Consider the following 9,803-nt stretch of genomic DNA (forward strand, 5'->3'; position numbering starts at 1 on the left):
TGAGCAGCGCGGACACCCGGAGAACTGGGTCCCTGGTGGCCACGTCACCGGGGCACCACGTTCACCGTCTGAGTTGGACTCCTCAGCTTTTTCCTTTTGAAACAATTCACGTCCTCACCGTCTCAGTTTCTCTGAATCGCATTTTCTTTTATTTATGGGTGAAGGCTCCGAAGGCTGTGATTTATCTTGGAGACGCACGGTGTCCAATTTAAAAGATGACTGTGAAATTTAGTTCCATTTTACTACGATGGCACTAGTTATCAATTTAAAGTCTTATGGAGTTAGAAATGTGTAATACCTGCTGTATAGAAGAAAAGAGCCATGTTTTGTGCAGAGTTAGTCGGACTGGTTGTCACCAGGAGGCAGTTCTGTTGATATTGAATAGTTCCAGCCATTTTCTCCCTTATTTTGACATCTCGCTTGCCCACCTTGGTTATCTGGATTCTTTATTATTCATTATATCCTTGTTTTACTATTTTGCATAATGCTTAATAATAGTCATTATTTCGACTTCCTAGCTCCTTTTTGATTAGAAAATTTCAGCCTTGCACGGCTGTTCCCGATTCTCGAGACAACATAGCCACTAGACTGTTTTCTAGTCGAAGGCTAACATTTGTCATTTTTATAACTCATGCCAGACAATGTTGAGAGAAATTCCAGTTCTGGGAGTTAAAAATTTATTTTTATCTTTCTATTAATGGTGGGAGCACTGACAGTTAATTTTTTTTTTTTTTAGGAAAAAAAAAAGTTTCTGCAATTCCATTTGAATTAGCCACCAGTAATATTGCCATCACCATAACAGATGGCCCATATGACCTGCAAAAACAAACAAAAATAAATAACAATGATTTTTAAAAACAGCCTACACTGAATTTATGAGCATTAAGATCGATTTTCTGCCCCAGCTTGATCGAGGGCAATAACAAATTAGTATGCAGCACAATGAGGCTGAGTTAGCGAGTCGGTCTTACACTAGATCTTAAATCTACTCTCCCCTAAGCAACCTGAATAGAGTTCTAAAAATATAAATCTAATCATAGTACTCACTTGGCTTTCCATTGATTGCCCTGAGAATCAAACCATACCTGTCTTGAATGGACCGTGACATCCCGTGTCCTTGCTCCCAGCCCACCCCATGCTTCTCATCCCTCTGCTCTCTCCACTCAAAAATCGTTGACTCTGTCTCCTCCCACAGCCCTCCAGCTTGCTCCCAGCCTCAGCACTTTGAACCGAAACACTTTACTCCGTCTGCCGCGTCTTTCCCCCAGGTCTCTGCATAGCTGGATCATTCTCATCCTTCCGTCCTTGGCTCAAGCATTGCATTCTCAGAAAGGCCCTCCTGGATGGCTCTCTCTCCAGCGGCATCATCTTCCACTTTCTTTTCTCCCTTTATGGTTTCTTATATTACAGCTGACTATTATTTTGCTATCTGTTTACCTTTTTATTGACCTTACACTTCTGCTAGACTAAAAGGCTCACTTTCTTTACCACCAACCATTACACTGTCCATGTCTGAAGTTGGAGAAAAAAGTGAAACCTATTTCAAAGACGCCCTTTACTTATGGAAAGGAGAGATCTACTCCAAATAAAATGAGAAAGCTGTACATGGGAGATGAAAAATATGACAAAAGCCATCATTCCTTCAGCTTTATAGATGTTAATAATTTGCCTTATCGTGATTTAGGAAGAAAAAATATTTTCTAGTAATTTTATTGTGACAGTTTTATGGCAACATTATTTTGAGACAAATAATTGTTTGAAAAGTATTGAATATTTTAAATGTAGATATAATTAGCTCTTTAAAAGCCAAAAAACCTCTCAGCTATTGTGTGCGCCTCTCCAGCCAGTATGATAACTCACCCGTTAAGATGCTGCAGCAGCTAATTCACTTCTAGTTGGAAAGCTATAACAAGTAATTTTTGAATTTTAAAGAGCTCATCATACTTACGTTTGAAAAATTTAGTTCTTTTTCTTTAACGATTGATTTCAAAATGATGCTGCAGCTGAACTAGTGTGATATATACCATCCAAAAATGTTCTGTTGTATAACACATAATAAGTTAAATTTTGAAATCCACAAAGCCCAGGGAAGAATAGATTTTATTACACTTTTGTTTCTTAGAGTTTTGCCATGTTTTTTTCGAGTAGATTTCTTCATTTCCATGAGTCAGAGAACTCTACTATGCCCATTTCTTTACAGCATCTTTAGATGTTAAACAGTAGAGTTGGGTTAAGAAACAAGCCTTTTAATTTTCCTTTTAAAAGTTTGCAGTGCATCTTTAAATATAAAAAATATATGTAAATATTTTTCATTTCTTTTATAATGAAATAATAAATGTTAATATAATAACAGTGTAAGTAGATCATAACGCATTCCATAATTATATAAAACGATTATTATAAGTTATTTTTTCTTTAGGAAATTTTTGAAAAAAATTAAAAAAATAATATTGTGAAACAAAACGAAAATAAATAAAAGCTAAAAACTGTCATGCCTCTCAAACTAAAAATGGTAAAGTCACTGAGTCTTCTTTCAGAGTAAGTTATGGTATGGCGTTGTCTGGACGAGCACACACGCAGAATCTGAGAAACGGATAAAATGGTGCACAGCTGCCATGGTGAATGGCTAGCGGATGAAAAGTCAGGACACTGCTGCTTCCCAACCTACAGTCACTCTCTGATTTCAAGTTTTAGGTTAACCAAAGACAGAGTTAACTTCTTATCTGCAGAACTTGGCTTCTGTCTGACGAGTAGGCAGGTGCACAGATGTGGTTGAACTAGCTTATTTTGCTTGAACTCATCCGGTTTCAGCATGGATCGGCCATCGAAGATCTTCCTTCACGTGGATGCTTGGCAACAAGGGCAAGCAGCGATGAAACGTTCAGATTACTGCACAACTTTTGACTCTTATGACTTATGCTGGGACGTCTGTGTTGACATTTGCATTGACGGTGCAAACGCAATGGTGAATAAGCTGCTGAAGCTTTAATGACTCAAGACAATGGCACCAAACCTTAGCTATTAGTATTCATCATATCATTTATCACAATGCACTTGTGGGGTGAAAAAGGAAAAAAAAAGATTTGACTGAAAAGTCTCCTTGATATAGCACTAAAAACCTCTCTCTCTTTTTTTTTTTTAATTTAAAATTTTGGGTAAATGCCTTATCTTCAGGATAAATATAGTGAATCTGTTGACTTTTCACCAGGATAAGCATAGTGAATTTGTTGACTTTAAGGAAAACGACTGACAATATTGGCTGCAAACGATAAAATTCAAGCATTAAGCAAAGGAAAATGTAGCCATCACTGTGTATTTGACAGCTTCTCAATATTTAAGAATTTCTAAGTGTGATTGTTGACATGAATACACTGATAGATGTTAACATAACATAATATAAAAATTCATTGAGTCTACGGCCACACCACCCTGAACATGCCCAATCTCGTCGCAGAAGCTAAGCAAGGTCGGGCCTGGTTAGTACTTGGATGGGAGCCCACCTAGGAAGACCACGTGCTGTAGGTGTTAAAAAAAAAAAAAATCATTGATATAGCTTCACATTCCTCACTGCAAATAACCTGCAGGAAACTTATTTTTTGAGGCTTGGGGTGACATCCAACTGAAAAAACTACAAAAAGACTTTCCCCTTTTCCAACTCTTCATCTCTGAGAGGCTGAAATTTCTTCATGTACTTCCCCTGTAAGAACACAGCGCAGCAGATTCAATGCAGAAACGGATACGAGAGTCTAGCTGTCTTCTAATAAGACAGACGTTAAATAGATTTACAAAAATAGGAAACAATGTAATTCTCCAGTTATTTTAATATTTATTAATATTTTAATATTAATTGATGTCTTTAAAATATGCTTTTCATGTTAAAATGATTGGTTTATTAGCGTGATTTTTTTCTGTATTAATAAACAGCTATTTAAGATATTGTTAGTTTAGATGTATAATATGATAAATACTGAATAACATAGCTACATAAACCTGAGCCGTTGGAGGTCTTCAGTACTTTTTAAAAGACAAGGGTATTGAAATCCAACTATTTCAGAATTTCTGCTCTAACCAACCATCTTCATTCCATGTATAAATGCCTTTTCCCAACAAAACTCTAGTTACAGTTAATTAACTTCTGCAGTGCATTTATTTCATATTCCAGAGAAATTTCTGCAATGCTAGCTATACTGCACAAACCGCAGATATACTTTCAGTAAATTGTTGTTTATCTGATTAGACTATGAGTGAATCAAATCAGAGTCATCTTCATTTTACAAATGGACAAATTGGGAGTTCAACAACTTTAGAAAAATGCAACTTGTTTGGACCTATAACCAAAATAGATTGATAGCTATCTCTATAACTTTGAACAAATCACTAAATATTTGTGAAACTTAGTTTTTGTTGTTGTTGTTGTTTGTTTGTTTGTTTTTACCTAAAATGAGGATGTTGTTGGTTGAGGCTTTTATAGCTCAAATATGCCATTATACACAGAACACAGAGATACGCCTAACAACAGTTTAAGGGAAAACGGAATTGTTGGACTTGGCCATGTAACTATATTTACAAAACCCTCTGATTATAGATATCGACTTTGATCCTTTGATATGTTTAATGCAGAGCTCAACTACCAGACAGGCTAGCTAGCCTTAGAGAAAGATACTTAATATTTTCCTCAAATTTGCACAATCTCTCACACCTCACGTTATGTCATGAGTTCCTAATGTCTTCACGGCTTATCTCTACTTACTTTGAAAGCCCCATAATATCTGTGGGCATATCTTTATTAAATCAACCCTTGCATCGAAAATAACAGCCCACCTCAATGGCCACCTTCCTATCCCCTTCTTTACCTCTCTGCAGCCCATCACGCTGCTGACCCTTTGTTTCCTACTCGAGATTGAAAACCACTGTGTTTCTGGTTTTTGAAATCAGTGAACTGAATCAAAGATGCTATTTTAAAATTAACTGCAAAAAGATCTTGACAGCACAGTGCTAAAATAGCTTGCGTTGCCATATTTTAATAATCTGATTTAATTCACTCTTGTCCAGAAGCAACATCACTCTAGCATAAAATCATACCACAGTATTTTAAACCTTTCTGTTATCTCTAAGTACCGGGCTGACGATCCTAGCTTCGCACTGAGTTTGCCTCCCAACTGTCTTAATGTCAGCACAGAGTGAAATATCATGCTTTCTTTTTTCCAGTTGAACATAAAACTTACTCATATATGGATTTTAGAGATCAAAACTCACAGGAATTTCATGAGAGAAGTTTGTCCTTTAAAATATCGCGATTTACATAGCTTATAACGATTTTCTGCTTCCTTGTTTTTTAACTGTAATATATGACGTTTCCTCGTGATGCTCGTATTAATATTGTTAAATAACTTAAGAAGACAAACTCTTTCTTAAAATGAATGCACAGAAGCTGGACTTCGCTTATGTTCACATTAGGCAGGCTTTTATAATGTTTGTTTTTGATCAGTAGTCTCAAGGCAATAGTTCTCTGGAGAATATGTACGGTTACCCTACAGAATAAGGAAAAAATCTTGAGGAAAGGAGGGAAGAATAAGTCATCAGAAGACCAAAAGAATGATAAAGACATGGAAAGAACCAACTAGACCGCCCAAAACTTGCGTTTGGCGTTTGCATATTTGAATGAGCTATCGTAGAACATTTTTTTTCTGTTCAAGAGAAAACAAGAGTTCTTGATTATTAGCAAACCACACCCTCCTCCCAAGTTCTCTCAGAATTCCTTCATTCACTCACCCAGTAAGTTCATCCTAAGTCACATGAAACCTGAAATAAAGGAGTCTCTCTTTTGAACTGTTGTTTTCACTAGAACTGGTTTAATAGAGCGTTTCTCACTGGCACGACTGTGGTGCCAACGTTGTTAGTAAATAAACCACCTCCAATGCCCTCCTCTCTCTCTCTATCACTTTGCATTTGCTCTTTTCCCAATATCCATTCATGTTTATTGATGTGCTCAAAAAGTGCTACTTCGTAATTAGGAGAAGGGCAGAATTATTGACCACGGAAGAGTTTAGAGCTAATACGGGGCAGCAGTAAAGGGCTGGACTGGAGGTTTTGAGCAGAACGTGACTTACCATGAGGCCGACATGACAGCCTGGGTGCATCTAACCGCATCGCTTTGGGACCCGGCCTAGCAAGTGTGGCCCATGGCTACAGAGGAGTAGCACGAAGGAACCGACGTGCCAAGACCTGAAAGTGTGTGTGAGTGTGTGCGCACACGCAGTGGCACTTAACATCATCCTCACGTCAGCCTCTTTCACCCCACTTACGTCTCTGTATGCGAAATAAATTATGTCACTTAAAATTGAAAAAAATAATAATAACAAAGTGTATTGTAAGAAAAATTTGTTTTCTCAATTGTATTAAAAAATATAAATGCAAGCATCATGGAAGGCTTGTAAGTTATAGCTCGATGAACACACCGTGGACACAGTAAAGTATACGGGCCACGCAAACGCAGCTTCAAGGCAAGATCTTTTGTGCGTCCAGGGACTCTGATGAGCCGGGCCCCTTCGAAAGAGAGCGCAATGGCCTCTGACTGGAAGCGTGGGGAGTGTTCGCCGTTGCTGCCGCTGGCAAGCACGCTAGAGTGTGGATTCCAGGCCCAGCAGTGCACGTGGGACTGGGGGAGAAAAGCGACTGTGAAATGCCAAGTGCTGCCCCTTGGCATTTGACTGGGGTGGAAGAACACATGGGGCACCTCTGGATCGATCCCGGAGCGGCCCGTGGAATTATGTGACTAGGATTCATTAAATCGATCATCTTCTAAGGACTGTGAGAATCGAGCGCATCTCCAGTGTAGAGAAAGGGCCGAAGGTACCACACTCTGTCTTTAAAAGTCAGCGTGTCTCTGCTTTTAAGTCACCACTCTTATCTCTTGTCACCAAGGTTAGAATCTTTGAGCTCCAGCCATCCTTCTGTTCTTCAAATCCACAAAATTAAGCCACACGCTTTTTTTAATAAAAGCCATGTGGGGTGAGTAATGATTTGGAAAGACTGATATTAAAAGGGCACAAAATGATATACTAGTCAAGGAAAAACAAAACACACACACACACAAAAAAAAACAAACGAAAACCTTACATAATGATATTACGTTAACAAAATGAATTTAAAAGCCAAACGAAAATATACCACCAAAAAGTAGGTCAGAAATTAATTTTGTAAAGAATTCCCCAGAAAGATTTATTGATGTCGAGCCTGCATTATGAAACTGAAATGACCGACAGAATTCTACCTTCTACGGCATCGATCTCCTCCTCTCTGAAAGATGAGGATGAAAATATCGACTGGTTTTGATACGAAGCAGAAGACTAGATAACAGATACAATATAGATCTAGGCGCTATGGAAATATAAGTTATCCCATCCAAACACAATTCAGAATTTTAGTTCCTGGGTGATAAGTGAATTGAAGAATGCCTAAAATATTCCCATTGCTTGAAAACCATTCTTTACAAAGTCAAATCCCACTGTTATAGCCTCACTGTCTATTCTGTGTACTCCACTCATTTCCACAACGAGGCATTTGACTTCGGGGTTACCGCGGGGTCCATCTCGCTTCCCCAAATGCCTGAGATCAGCTGGAAAATTCCTGCAGGAAAGTCTAACATAGTTCCTGCTGCATGTTTACCAACACCCAAATAGTGCCAGACACTGGCGAATGTCCAAATATCCACTTTTCCCTTAATTCATAACAACATATATAAGATCCAATATAGACCAGCTCCGAAATTATACCCACATTTTAGACAATGGTAAAATTGAGCATACCTAAATATGTATGTATGAAGCCATTTTAAAAAGCATTGTGTCTAATGTCACGACTGGCCACTTCAGGTCTTCTAGAGGGATGCAGCTATCCGAGAACTAAAAGGATCATCACGTACTTGTGTTTTCCTCTAGCGAGTGACCTTGGCTCATTTTAAAAACAGGGGAATCAATGTTTACAATGAAATCTCAGAATCGCTCCCTCTGCACTTGTCACACCCCTTTGGATCCCCTGGTGCTCATCTCCCCAATATGGCAGCGAATCAGAAGGTGTCTGAGTGCTGAGAATTCCACTTGAGAATCCAAGTGATCAGAGTCAGGGACCTACTTTTGAACCTCATGTTGAAAAAGACCGCTCTACCTCTGAAAAAGAATTATTTCTCAGAAGTGGAACTCCATCTTGGTGGACTGGGTGAGCTCTAAACAGAGCTAGACTGTCAGAGGCCACTTGGACCTCAAATCGATCATCTTCTAAGGCTTGTGAGAATCAAGCACATTTTCAGCCTCTATCAAACACAACGCGGAAACGTTCATTAAAATGTGCCTTAGAATTTTCAGTGGAGCTATGCTGACATTTCTTTCCACTGGCATTTAAAAACATTTGTGTAATTGCAGAAATGGTGCTGCACTGTGAAAACACAGAGCGATCCATGTGCTCTTAAGCCAGCTGTTTGTTGAGACACTTGCTAAATCTGGACTTCCTCTGCTCAACTTTCTATCATTCAAATATGAGAGCATCTACAGTTATTTCATTAAGAAGTCTGAAAATAATCCAGGGTTTCCCCAAAGTAATGGACTAAAGCATTATAAGTCAATACCGTAATTTTTAGGGGAGAAAGAGAGAATTACGCCCCTTGTGTTTAGCCAGAGAGCATAACCGATAGGATCCCATCGATCAATTTTTTCCCCTTAGACTTTTCATTTGTATCAATCCTTAGCCTTCTCCTGATTAGCTGAGCTGAAAACTTCAAAGACAGTATTGATTTGACTTCTTCACGCTTTCCTTTAATCAAAAAAGATAACGAAGAGCTTTCAATTATCATGTAAAATCTCTCAGAACCAACCTCCCTCTCCAGTCCACTATGGTTTTCTTGTTCCAGCCTTCATCCTTAGGGCATCGAATCCCAACCAGTCTCTTTGCCTTGGTCCTACCTTCTTCCAGTGTTTCACATATAATTTTTGAGCTAAATTGACATAAAAGGTTTGTGGCCAACAATAACTGCCCGCCATGGGAGCCATGGTGTTGGACCACTCCTGTGTTCATCAATGCAGGAAGCAGGAGAACCAACTCATCAGCCAACAAAAACGTGAGAAATATGCATTGTTACCACTTTACCACACTAAATTTTAGATTTTTTTTTTAACTCAACAAAAGTTGATACAAACACCAAAAGGTCGTCGCTGTTCACAAACCTACATACAAGGATCGAAATAGCCCGTAATAAGAAGCCTCTACGTTGGCCCTCACTGTCCCACTGCCTAGTAACTGTGCCCTTGTGTGATCGCTCTCCCTGGAGTATGAGCTGGTGACTCACTGCCAACAAACAGTGACTCACTCCCAGCGATGGTGCTGGGCAGTCACCTCTGAGATCTCTTACAGAAAGTGACTTCCATCTTGCTCTCCTTCTCTGTTTCTCTCTCTTTCATTTGCTACAAGGGCAGTCAGTTCTCATACGATGAACTACCCAACAGAGAAGCCTACAAAGTAGGGACATACTGTCTCTGAGCAACGACCACTGAAGAACGAGCCAAGTAAAGGGCAGTGTGAGCGAGCTAGGATGCCTCCTCGCCCACTTGAGCCTTGAGATGACTGGTTATCTTGCACACAGAGCTATCAATCTTTTTTTTTTTTTTTTGCCTTAAATAACATGAGCTTTTGGTTGCCATGCAGTAAGAAAATCTAACCCTTGTACTTCTTGATTTTTAGTAGTTATTATTAATCAAAGATACCAAACGACAGTGAAAAATAAAACTAAAAGGATACCTACATTTTTAGCA

At 38.9% G+C, this 9,803-nt stretch overlaps 1 protein-coding gene across 1 annotated transcript in view; it reads right to left on the reverse strand.

Annotated features, from left to right (window-relative positions):
* The window catches only part of NETO1 (neuropilin and tolloid like 1), a 73,956-nt gene that overhangs the window by 26,811 nt on the left and 37,342 nt on the right, over positions 1 to 9,803 (reverse strand). The window lies entirely within an intron of this gene.

This window comes from Pteropus alecto, unplaced genomic scaffold (genome assembly GCF_000325575.1).
Source record: "Pteropus alecto unplaced genomic scaffold, ASM32557v1 scaffold14, whole genome shotgun sequence".
Lineage (NCBI taxonomy): Eukaryota > Metazoa > Chordata > Mammalia > Chiroptera > Pteropodidae > Pteropus > Pteropus alecto.